Source organism: Orcinus orca, chromosome 8 (assembly GCF_937001465.1).
Source record: "Orcinus orca chromosome 8, mOrcOrc1.1, whole genome shotgun sequence".
Taxonomy (NCBI): Eukaryota; Metazoa; Chordata; class Mammalia; order Artiodactyla; family Delphinidae; genus Orcinus; species Orcinus orca.
This window is the reverse complement of record NC_064566.1, coordinates 29,403,510-29,416,466: the sequence shown is the minus strand read 5'-3', so window position 1 is coordinate 29,416,466 and position 12,957 is coordinate 29,403,510. Positions and strand designations below refer to the sequence as shown.

Here is a 12,957-nt window from a genome sequence, read left to right as displayed (position 1 = left end):
TTGCAGCACTATTTACAAGAGCCAGGATATGGAAGCACCCTAAGTGTCCATCGACAGATGAATGGATAAAGAAAATGTGGCACATATGTACAATGGTATATTACTCAGCCATAAAAAGAAATGAAATTGAGTTATTTTTATTGAGGTGGTTGGACCTAGAGTCTGTCATACAGAGTGAAGTAAGTCAGAAAGAGAAAAATACTGTATGCTAATGCATATATATGGAATGTTAAAAAAAAAAAGGTTCTGAAGAACCTTCGGGCATGACAGGAATAAAGACTCAGATGTATAGTGGACTTAAGGACAGAGGGAGTGGGAAGGGTAAGCTGGGACAAAGTGAGAGAGTGGCATTGACATATATACACTACCAAATGTAAAATGGTTAGCTAGTGGGAAGCAGCCGCATAGCACAGGGAGGTCAGCTTGGTGCTTTGTGACCACCTAGAGGGGTGGGATTGGAAGGGTGGGAGCGAGATGGAAGAGGGAGGGGATATGGGGATATAAGTATAAGTATAGCTGATTTACTTTTTTATACAGTAGAAACTAACACAACAATGTAAAGCAATCCTACTCCAATAAAGATGTTAAAATAGAAAACTACAGAAATGAAGGAAATTATATCTCTGACATACACATTCAAAAAACAGAAACTTAATGTTAGATGCACTCTTGCTATGGCCAGGCATTTTGATAAATGCTTTATTTTATTTTATTTTTTTTTGCGGTACGCGGGCCTCCCACTGTTGTGGCCTCTCCCGTTGCAGAGCACAGGCTCCGGACGCGCAGGCTCAGCAGCCATGGCTCACGGGCCCAGCCGCTCCGCGGCATGTGGGATCTTCCCGGACCGGGGCACGAACCCTTGTCCCCTGCATTGGCAGGCAGACTCTCAACCACTGCGCCACCAGGGAAGCCCAATGGTTTACATTCTTGATCTCATTTAATTTAATCCACATTGAGACCTATATTTTAGCACGTAAGTATTGAGCCATTCATTCGTCTATTTATTTAATTCAGCACACTTTATAAAATCTTCTACTATTGGCTGGATGCTAGGAATACAAAGATGGATATAATATAGTGTTTGCACTCAAGATGCTTAAAACCAAGTAAAATTAATAAATTTGGGAATAGATAAGTGGAATCTAATACCTACAGTTTTAGAGACCACTTTCCATTTCAAACATGAGTGCAACTCTATGCAAACTCTTTGAAAGTAGGTATTCTTGTAAAGCATAAGGGCAATACTGTTATTTAGAGTGAAGTCTGGAATCAATGTATTAAAGTGTATTACACTCTACATGGGCAGTGTGTTTGACTTTACCATCAAACAGAACCAATAGGATACTGTATGATTTATTTTTATAATTGGCTCGCATGATTATGGAGGCTGGCAAGTCCAATAAATGAAGGGTGGTCGGGGCAGACTTGAGGCCCAAAGAAGACCCAAGGCTGCAGTTTAAGTCTGAAGGCCCTCTGCTACAGAATTCCCTTTTGTTTAGGTGTGGTCAGTCTTTGGTTTCATTTAGGTCTTCAGCTGATTGGATGAGGCCAGCCATGTTATGGAGGGCAATCTGACCACCATAAAGTCTCCCATTTTAAATGTTAATCTCATTAAAACACAGCATCACAGAAACATCCAGAATAATGTCTGATCACATATCTTGGCACTATGGCCCAGCCAAGTTGACACATATAATTAACCATCTCAGCCAGCGGAAGGAGCCTCAGAATCCAACATGATCAATAAAACCTGGGCCCTGGAAACTAAAGAGCCCCTTTTCTCCTTGCCGGAAGGTGGAGATCAGAACCAGCTGTAAATGCTCTAACTAAGCAGGATAAGCATGAGATCATGTAATCAGGAGAGAAAACTCTTGACTACTGCACTGAATTCTAAGTTTTGCTTGCTTCTTGCATCACCATCCTTACCATCCCTCATTAGGATATTCTGCTGTCCTGCCAGCCATTACCTCTTGTTGACCAATGTCCAGATCTGTGTCTGGCAAAGAATAATACACTATTGTGAAGATCTACTAGACTATATTTAAATCAAGTACCATATCTATGATATTAATTCATCTATTTATTTATTCTTTTATTCATTCATTTAACAAAGCTTTATTGAGAAAGTACTAAATGTCAAGAACTTTGCTAGATCTGGAGATACAGCACCAAATAAGATGGATTGGTTCTAGTCTTTATGGAGTGTACTGCCCCTGAGGCAAGTTGGATACTAAACTAACAGCTGCTCAAATATTTAGTTTATTATAATTATGATGAATGGCATGAAGAAAAAAAGTACAAGGTACAATGAGAGGATATAACAATGATGAGTAAAAGTAGAAGACACTGAGAGTAATCATCAAACCTATTTCCTTGTATCCCAGTCTAGCCCATAACACCCTCCTTTATATAATACTCCATGTTCTTTTGCTTATGACTTGAAACACATAAACATGGTGACTCTTGAAGCTATGTGTTAAAAGTGACAGAAGCACACATTGAAAGCAACTGGGGTTTCTAAATTCCCACATAGAAGGCTACCCACCAAATACCAGAATTGTACTTTTACATGTAAGAAATGAATTTAAATTGGGTTTCGTCACAATATACAAATGTTTGTATTTGTTTATTCTGAATCTAGAATTATTGTACGGAAACTAATTCTGCAGTTATGATTCCACATAAACTTGAAATGTGGTGCCATTTATAATAAATATTTAAAATAGGTGATATTGACCTTTCACTAACGTGTTAGGCAGTCAAGAAACTCTGACTCTGTGTTAGGCAGTCAGGAAACCATTTTTTGAGTTTTGAAAAATGGAGGCCCATGTTGTAAATTTGAACAAATATTTGCTAAACATATTGCCTGTGATAACTTGAAGGCATAAGGTGGGCCTGTTGAGCCTGTTGTTTCAGTTCTCAGTTGCGGGTGACTTTCTATCCCTGGGACATTTGGCAATGTCTAGAGACATTTTGTTTGTTGTAACTGTAGGTGAAGGTGATGCTACAGGCTTGTAGTTGGTAGAGACCAGGAATACTCCTAAACATCTAATAATGTGTAGGATAGACCCTTTCAGTACATAATTATCTGACCTAAAATGTCAGCAATGCTGTGGTTTAGAAACTCTGTTCTAGGGGATGTCATTGGAAAGACTCAGAATAGTCATCTAAATCGGCTTTTACTTCCTCCTTTCATCAAGAAAAATAAAGATAAATCCTGAAATAACTGGACAGTTGTCAGACAATAAGGGAATATTGAGAATCTCAAATTTAGGTCATCTAAAAACTCCTGCTTCAAAACCCCAACTGTAATACATGAGATCTAAAGAGGTTTTGAGTGGCAGTGTCTGATTTATACACTACTTTGGAGTGAAGATCAGATTTAAGAGTGTGTGGCCTTCCCACCCAAATTTTTAATTTCATCTGGTCTCAAGATATGTACTATTAAGTTGAGATATATTGCCCTGGGAGCTCAGAAACAAAGACCCAAATCAGCCTTGAGAATTTTATTTAGGAAAGAAGTTTGGACATAGTTTTTGAACATAGAACTGATTGGAAACTAGATTAGAACCTACCAAGTATATATTTGAGGGAAAGTTATCATGAAGGAAATTATCTTTGGTAAAGCAGATAGTATTACATTAATAAGTAGTTACTTATAAGGAGTTCAAGAAATTGTCTTTGCAGAAATAGCATTTAAAGTGAGTCCTCAAAGATAAAATGGAACAATCAACAAGTTAAAGGAATAGAGCATTGTGTACTCCATGATGCTAGGAACTGAATGAGAGTCAGGCTAATTGAGGTATAATAAGCTAAAGGGGATATGATGATAGATGAGACTACTGTGTATGGACAAGAACATAAAGGACTTCAAAATTTATGGTGAGAATTTTGGTACCTTGTATCTTTCTAGAAAACTTCCCATTTCATCTAGGTTATCTAATTTTTTGACATAGAATTGCTCATAGAATTTTCTTAGAATTTAAAATTTGGGTTTTTTTAAAGCAGTTTGTATGTTATTCCACTGCCTTCTGGCCTTCATAGCTTCTGATGAGGAGTTAGCTGTTAATCTTATTAAGACTCCCCAGTACATGATGAGTCACTTTTCTCTTACTATTTTCAAGATTCTTTCTTTGTCTTTGACACAGACACACACGGAGGAAGGACCATGTGAAAACAACATGGAGAAGATGGCCATCTACAAGAAAAGGAGAGAGGTTCAGAAAAATTAAACCCTGTTGACACCTTGATCTTGGACTCCTAGCCTCCAGAACAGTGAGAAAATAAATTTCTGTTTAAGCCACCTAGTCTGTAGCATTTGTTACAGCAGCCCAAGCAAACTAGAAAATTAATACAAGCTCTGACGCAAGCTTCATGCAATTTAATTCTCTTTTCTGCATCATGATTTTCTTGTCTGTTAGATAAAGTGATCAAAACTAAGCATGTATGTTATTGTTTAAAGAACAGCAAAGAAAATCAAAACCCTGTTCTTATTTATTTGATCTACCTATTTTAGGAAGTGTCTGCTCTTTACACCTAAGCAGATGCAGACTTTATAAAATACAATCCTTTTCTCCTCTCTTTTAAAAAATAAACATAAATTTTCTGAGGACATATTTTCATTTGGTTGAATGATGTTTAACTTTACTTTGCAAATAATCATTCACCTAGAATATTGCTGATGGTCACTTGATTTATTTTACTACTGTGATGGAAAACAAATTTGATTAGTTAGTTTATACTTGTACTGATTTGAGTCGTAATGCTTTGGTTATAGTTTTTCTGATAAGACACATTGGGAAAAGAAAGTAGGACAAGGGGTTGAGTCCCACCCAACTCTGTTACTAAATGACTGTGTTATCTTGGGTTAGCTAACTGGAGTTTTTGAGTTTATTAACTACTTTGTAATATGACATTAATCTCACAGTTGCCTTGCCTGGTTATTCATTCATAATTCAATAAACAAATAAGCATTGAGTACCTCTTACTTTCTTGGCACTGTACTAGAGGCTGGTGACTAATCGGAAAGCTAAACCAGTCTGTGTCCTTGGGCAGCTTATACTTTAGTGGAAAGATAGACATTTGTCAAAGAAGTGCACAAATAAATGTAAAGTTGCAACTTTGCTAACTCCTACAAGGAGAGAAGCATGATGCTTTAAAAGTTTATCATGAGGGTGAGGGCAGTAGGCAGGGAGAAGGGGATTTGACCTAATCAATGTGTTTGACGATCTCCCTGAGGAAGTGATAATTGAACTGAGATCTGATGAAGGGAGTCGGTGCTCACTAGGTCATTGCAAGGACAAAAAGGTAATGGATATGAGATGTGGTACCATTTTTTTTTTACTATCATTACTATTATTTAATAGAGACCTACTCAGCTTTTTTCATCTAGTCAGTAAAGTTATAATGCATCTTATGATAATTCCCCATCCAGAATAAATCTTTCCAAACATGAAGTTGATTTACCCTAAAAAATTCAGACTTTTAAAGTAATTGCCAAATTACAAATTGTCAAATTCATGAGAAGAACTAGTAAAAAACCTCTGAATATGAATCATGGCCCTTTTACATTTTCCTTAATCTTGTTGCTATTTCCCATTCTCTACCTATATTAAAAAATAACTTTTATATCTGCTGTATTTCTCATGTTAAACCTGAATTAATGGAATTCTTTCTGTATCTTATCTAATGCATTGGAAAGAGAGTTAATTTTCTTCATTTTAATCCTACTCAGTTTAAAGCTCCTGTAATAAAGTACTTTATTTTTGAAGGCTTCTGACCAGTAAACTGCATACTTCAAAAAAGAACCATCTAAACCCAATAGGCACTGTCCAACAACAAACCAGCCAATTCCCTAATACCAGGCAATTATATAACGACTATCCAAACATAATAAAACAAGATTTTCCCCTCAAGGGAGGACTTAAAAAAATATTCACCTATTTCTGCTCCTTTCATATAACATTGCTGCTTTCCCAAGTCAGCACTATGGGTTAAGCTCTTTTAACTGAGAACAAATTGAACCCAGATGTGAATTGGGGAAGGGGGGCCAATTTTGCTCTTGGTCTTGGCAGTGCTAAAGGGCAATTTTTTCCAAAGATTTACAGTACCTGGCAACTTTGGGCCAGGCTATAAAGTTCAAGCTCATAAATGTTCATTAGCAGTTCTCTGATCATTACTTTGACATCAATTTTCCAAACGGACACAAAACTTAAATTGTCTCATTATTTCTTCCTTTTGTAAAGTACTTATGGTATGTGTGTTTGCACTACATAGATACTAAATAGCTAGATTTCAGGTCATTCTAAACTGGCTTAACCTAGCACTTTTTAAAATAGAGAAGAAATTCAGACTTTTCATTGGTGAGCAATTCCAAGGCAGAGATGATTTGATGGGTCTTTTGATCTGCCTAATTTTGAAAGGTATGAATAAAAATGCCCCTGCAGAGAAACAGAATGGAATGGATAAAGCAAATGTTTGACATGTTAGCATAGCTGGAATGAGATAGAATCCTTACCTCAGATCTAGTGACTTAAATTTAGCAATAACTAGGGTCTAACTGCTGGGTTCATAATGCTGGAGTGTTTGGAAAAGATGGAGACATAGGTGAAAGTCTACCTTCATTGAAGAGAGAGAGATTTTAAGATCAATAAACAGCACTTAGTTGAAACCACTAATGAGCTACACAACATGTCTCAGAAATCACAAGTTTATTTTGCTTTTGTCAGAAGTTGGAATAATTTGTGTTTGAGGTTGTCAACACGCTAGACTGCAATCTTGTGGTGACCTCTGCTTTTTCTAGTGCCTGAGAAGTGTAAAGTTCCAAGACAAGGGAAGAAGCCCTGTCATCTGAAGCATGCAGTTCATCAGCTTCATGGTAGAAAACAACTTCAGAGGTATCATCTTAAAGCACCAAGGATGTAACTTTATGAAAACCAATTTCTTGACATTCTTCCACACTTCCAACACTCCCACATTTTAAAGAAAAATATGCCCTCCTGTGAAGCTGGCACTTTGAAAGTGCGGAACACAGAACTTCACCCTGGTCCCTTCCCTTTTTTCTCTTTGGTGAATTAATGAATATACCTGAGAAGAATTTGTGTGTGTGTGGTGGGAGGTAACAGGGTAGGGAGAGAGGAAATAAAATAGAATAAAGAGAATTTGCTTTTATTCTTCTGTTTGGTATTTAGTTAAGACTTGAGTAATTTGGGGGAGTTCTTTCATTTTTCTGACTCAGATCTCTCTTCAAATTGCCATAATTCTTAGTTCTATACTTGGAACAATATGAGTGCCCTCTGGTGGACAAAATGTCATTTTAAAGTTTTTGTGTATATGGACTGAACACTGTAAGTATGGAGAAAATAAGTCCAATATTTCAAATGTCTTCGTTGAACTTCTGAAAACCCTAGAAAATTAGTTCCTCATGTTCTGGTGTGGTTACAGCTAGGAAAATAGTTCGATAAAATAAAGGGATAAAAGGCAAGTGGGGGTGGTGCTCCAGATCCTATTTGCTACCAAAATAGTGTCTTGGAACTGTACATAATTTGGATCCTTAACAGGGAACTCAAATGTCTAAGGGAAGGCTAATAACCCTACTTCTTGGCCATCAATGCAAAGATCTGAAATGCTCTCATTAAGAATGAGACACTAATGAAACAACCTGGGTATAAGCAAAGCCTCTAAAGATCTATAACTGTTGGCATTTAGTGGTTAGAATTCTTGAAAGAAAGAAAGAAAGGGAGAGAAAGAAAGAAAGAAGGAAAGAAAGAAGGAAAGAGAGAGAGAGAAAGGAAGGAAGGAAGGGAGAGAGGAAGGAGAGAGAGAGAAAAAGAAAGAATGAGAGGAGGATGAAATAAAGATCACATGGGTTGTGTAACTCACACATGCCAAACTAATGCAAAGGACTACATCAATGCAGGTCTTTAGGGCTCATAAAGCATGTTTTCTCATTGCTTATTCAGATACACTTTACCTTCTCTGTTGGAGGATCACATGTTAAAGGCTGAAGACAGACTCTCTGGTTCTTCTTTTGAATCTCCCTCAATTTTTGACTTAATACAAAGGACAGCAATCTGATTTAAGATTCACTAAGCTGATAAAGCCCAAGGATTATGGGCAGTGGTACACTAGTAAATGTTTAACAACTGTTTCTCCAGAAAAGAAAGCCCAGCTTTGTAACATTTGCCAATTTCCATGGTGTAAACAGTCTCATCATGGTTGATTTCAAGCTACCAACACAATATCACTGAACATGTAACTGGGAAGAGACACAAACAATTGACTTTCACAAACTGGTATTAGGCAGCTCCAACCCACCACTACATAGAGGACTTTTAATTAATTTTCCTGTAACTTTGACACTTTGAGCCATGAAGCTATATTAGTTTTGTAATAAGAAAAGAAAAACTCAAATAAAAGTTATTTGAAAAGTTGACCTCTACTGAAGAAATTATTTATAATAAAAGTGTCTTTCATATTGACACATGTTCTATATGATACATCTCACAGTCTTTAATACTGTCTAAAATGTTTCCAAATTCACTATGTCACTGGCATCTTGTAAAAAACCTCTAAAATCTGCATATTACCCCTTGACAAAGGAAGAATATGAAAATCAAGGAAGTTGCATCAATATATAGAACTGGTCCTAGAATTCTAGTTTTCTAGCTGTTAATCCAGTGATTTTTCTGTTTTACATGGATATTAAAAAGATAATTTACAACTGAAATTGGTGAATTCACAGTTTTCATTCAACAATAATGTTTACACTATTCACTACTTTGAACAGAAAGGGTTAGCTACAGCTATCTCTTCAAGACACTTCTGACTTCACAAAGCAATGTAAGCCTGGATAATGCTATGCTATCAGTGCTAGGGTCCAAAATAATTACAAAAACCACTACCCCTCCCTATCCTCCATAGACCCAGAAAATAAAAGTAGAGTCTGATTACATTTCCCATCCCATCTTTCCCTTTGTCTCATTCTTTTGTTATTTCAACCAATGTTAATAGAGTCCTTGATAACTCATTTCTGCCAATGTTCCTTACATCTCTGGGCTTAAGAAACTCAAATGCCTAGTTTGAGTATCTCCAAGGCTACCCCAAAGCACTGAGTCATGTGAAAATCAGTAGCTTAGGACAGTGGAAAGAGAGCAGACCTGGGAATCAAGAACATCTTCTGTTTATTATTATTATTGAAATATAGTTGATTTACAATGCTGTGTTAGTTTCAGGGGTTAAGCAAATGATTCATTTATATATATCTATATCTATACTTTTTCAGATCTTTTCCATTATAGGTTATTACAAGATATTGAATATAGTCCCCTGTGCTATACAGTAGGACCTTATTGTTTATTTATTTTTATATATAGTAGTATGTATCTGTTAATCCCAAGTTCTTAATTTATCCCTCCCCCGCCTTTTCCCTTTGGTAACCATAAGTTTGTTTTCTATGTCTGTGAATCTGTTTCTGTTTTGTAAATAACTTCATTTGTATATTTTTTAAAATTCCACAAATAAGTGATATCATATGATATTGTCTTCCTCTGTCTGATTTACTTTACTTAGTATGATAATCTCTAGGCTCATCCATATTGCTGCAAGTGGCATTATTTTATTCTTTTTATGGCTGAGTAATATTTCATTGTATATATACCCCACATCTTCTTTAACCATTCATCTGTTGATAGACACCTAGGTTGCTTCCATATCTTGGCTATTGTAAACAGTGCTACTATGAACATTGGGGTGCATGCATCTTTTTGAATTGAGTTTTCTCCAGATGTATGCCCGTGAGTGGGATGGCTGGATGATACGGTAATTCTATTTTTAGTTTTCTAAAGAACCTCCTTGCTGTTCTCTATAGTGGCTGTACCAATTTAAAATCCCACCAACAGTGTAGGAGGGTTCCCTTTTCTCCACATCCTCTCCAGCATTTATTATTTGTAAACTTTTTATCATGGCCATTCTGACTGGTGTGAGGTGATTCCTCATTGTAGTTTTGATTTGCATTTCTCTAATAATTAGAGATGTTGAGTGTCTTTTCATGTACCTGTTGGCCATCTGTATGTCTTCTTTGGAGAAATATCCCTTTAGGTCTTCTGCCCATTTTTTGGTTGGGTTGTTTGTTTTTTTGATATTGAGCTATATGAACTGTTTGTAAAAATATCTTCATTTAAACACTGCTACAGATACTTACTTGTGATTTTCAGCAAGTCACACAATTTCTCTGATCTTCTGTCTCCTCCTCTGAAAATAGCAATGCCTACCTCATAGGAAAGTTGAGAACACTAAATACAATGGTATTGATTAAGTGCTTTTCAAAATGCCTGGCATATTGTAAACACTTGAAAAATAGTAACAGTAGTAGTTATTGTTCTTATTGTTAGTAGTAATTATTACTATATAATATATATTACTATTTTATAATATAATATATTATTGTATTATAATATAGAATATATTATTATATCTAATAATAATATAGTAACTATTATTATTAAAATGCTTAGCTGAATATCTGGCGTTTCATTATAGGTACTCAATTAAGATTATTTACTACATAAGAAGATGATGAAATAGCAAATAGCAAAAAACAGAGAATGATGCATATCTCTTTAAACCCCAAACACAATTTCCTAACAGGAGCAACTTAACTACTTTAATATTTCATCTCTATATATTAGCATTCATTTACTCATTTCCATGGCTATTTTTATCTCTCTTTTACATATGAAGAAAATCTGTGGTTAGGAGAATGCAACACTGCCTGCATGGAGGAGATGAATCTTTTAAAAACACTAATTTCCTGTTCTTTAAATCCATGACAAATATATTACTGGACATTATCAGTCTATCATCTACATCTGTCTATCTATCAATCTATCTATCTATCTATCTATCATCTATCTATCTAATCTATCCATATATCTATTGGCTAAAACCATCTCCATGCGACTGTACTCTCAGGGACTTATATTGTTGAATAACTGATTAACTGAAACTAACTGATTAAAAGCCTAGATTCTAGAGATTATTTTTTGCTCCCTGCTTTGATGAGATCAGCAACCAATCTTAATCAGGAAGTTTTTTTTTTTAAATAAATACCAAGAAAACCAACAGTGGAGCACTTCTATTCCAAAACTATATCTGGAATTATAGGTTTTCCCTGTATTTGCAAATTTTGGCTGATTCAGTCATTTCTGTGCCTTTTTAAAAATGTGTATTTTTTCTAATTATGGAAAGAAATAGAGATTATGGATAGAGAGCTTGAAGATTTCAGAAAATCACAGCGGGGTAGTACAAGTCACTCATAGTTCTATAACCCAGAGTAAACAACCATCCACATTTTTTTTTTTTTGCGGTATGCGGGCCTCTCACTGTTGTGGCCTCTCCCGTTGCGGAGCACAGGCTCCGGACGCGCAGGCTCAGCGGCCATGGCTCACGGGCCTAGCCCGTCCGCGGCACGTGGGATCTTCCCGGACCGGGGCACGAACCCGCGTCCCCTGCATCGGCAGGCAGACTCTTAACCACTGCGCCACCAGGGAAGCCCCACATTTTTTGGATTCACCTGTACAGGCTGTCTGAGTATATGTGGGTGTCTGCAGGTATACATATGTTTAAAAATAAAATTTATATTCATTGCCTTGTAACAGCTTTTGCTTTAACCTAATAATGCATGAAGATGATTTCTTCATGTTATTCAATAGTCTTCTGTGACCTCGGTTTTAATAATGGTTTGCCTGTGTGTTGTGGGAAGAAACCATGACTTACTCTACTAATTGTCTAGTGTAGGACGTATAGTTTCCAATTTTAGATGTTTGAAATGCTGAGATCCATATCCTTGTTTTTGATTATAAGCTAGTACTTAGTTTTAATTGATGACTTAGCGGTAGATGTATTCAGGACTACCCCAATCTCCTGATGTCCTCTCAGGCACAATATTTAGATTTTCCAACTATACTACTGCTGAATTTGGTGATCTTAAAAGGTTCCTTGGTATTTCCTTTCCTAAAGGGTCGACAGCAAAAAAGGTGAAACTTTGAGAGATGGCTCCTTTCTTGTACCCAGGGGTATATTATAAGGAGAAGCAAGAAACACCAATGAAGAGTGTTGGCTTTATTCTTTGGTGATGGTTTTTCTCTCAGCATTCTTGGAGAAATCCATTCCTTTTCCTGTCTAAGTGACAGGGTTTCCTGTAGGAAATAGAACTGCTCATGCAGATGAGAAGGCTGTAGTCAAGGCAGCCATAGCAGGTGCCATTAGCACAAAGCGGGTGGTAAGAACGTATGTGAACTCAGTGTTAGAAAGAGCCACAGCAGTGAGTCAGAAGACTTTAATGAATCCAGATTTCAAGGCACAAGAGGCAACTGTGTGATACTGCAGCCCTAGAGGCAGGACTAAAATCCTTAAATAGTCATTCCTGGATTATCAACTTTTCAGGGATTGGTGGTGAAAACTAAGCATATATTAATATGTTTATAATTAATTATATTTAGCACAACTTCTCAGATATATTTGTTTAGTAATTTAATACTTGCATCATACAATGTGTCATAGTAAGCACACAAATTGTATTCAAAGTAATTCATTTTTTAAAGAGTATAGAATATATAACCAGATATAAAAGAAAGTATTTCAATATATTAAATTATACATTATATGAGTGTGCGTGTGAATGTATGTAAGTCGATAAAAACACATGTGCATAGGCACTTAACTCTGAATTTTCCAGTACCCAAACAAATAAGAGAAACAATTAGTGTATTAGTCTGAGTCCAATGAAGAGAGAAAGAAAGCACAGAGTAATTTTACCAGAGAAAGTTTAATATAAAGAATTATTAATTCTACCTAGAGGTTGGAGTAAAAAGGCATTGGGTAGTAAGAAAAATAGAGAGCAACTAAAGAATATAGGAATAGCATATATAAGGAGCAGACATTACCTTCTGGGCTGAG

The 12,957-nt window shown here is 36.1% G+C and overlaps 1 long non-coding RNA gene across 1 annotated transcript in view; it reads left to right on the top strand.

Annotated features, from left to right (window-relative positions):
* LOC125965281 (uncharacterized) overlaps window positions 1-8,432 on the top strand; it is a 99,050-nt gene extending 90,618 nt beyond the window's left edge. The window contains exons 2-3 of the long non-coding RNA XR_007478995.1: window positions 4,149-4,275; window positions 6,803-8,432. This is a non-coding gene — a long non-coding RNA (uncharacterized LOC125965281). The remainder of the gene's footprint in view (window positions 1-4,148; window positions 4,276-6,802) is intronic.
* Window positions 8,433-12,957: the final 4,525 nt, after the last annotated feature.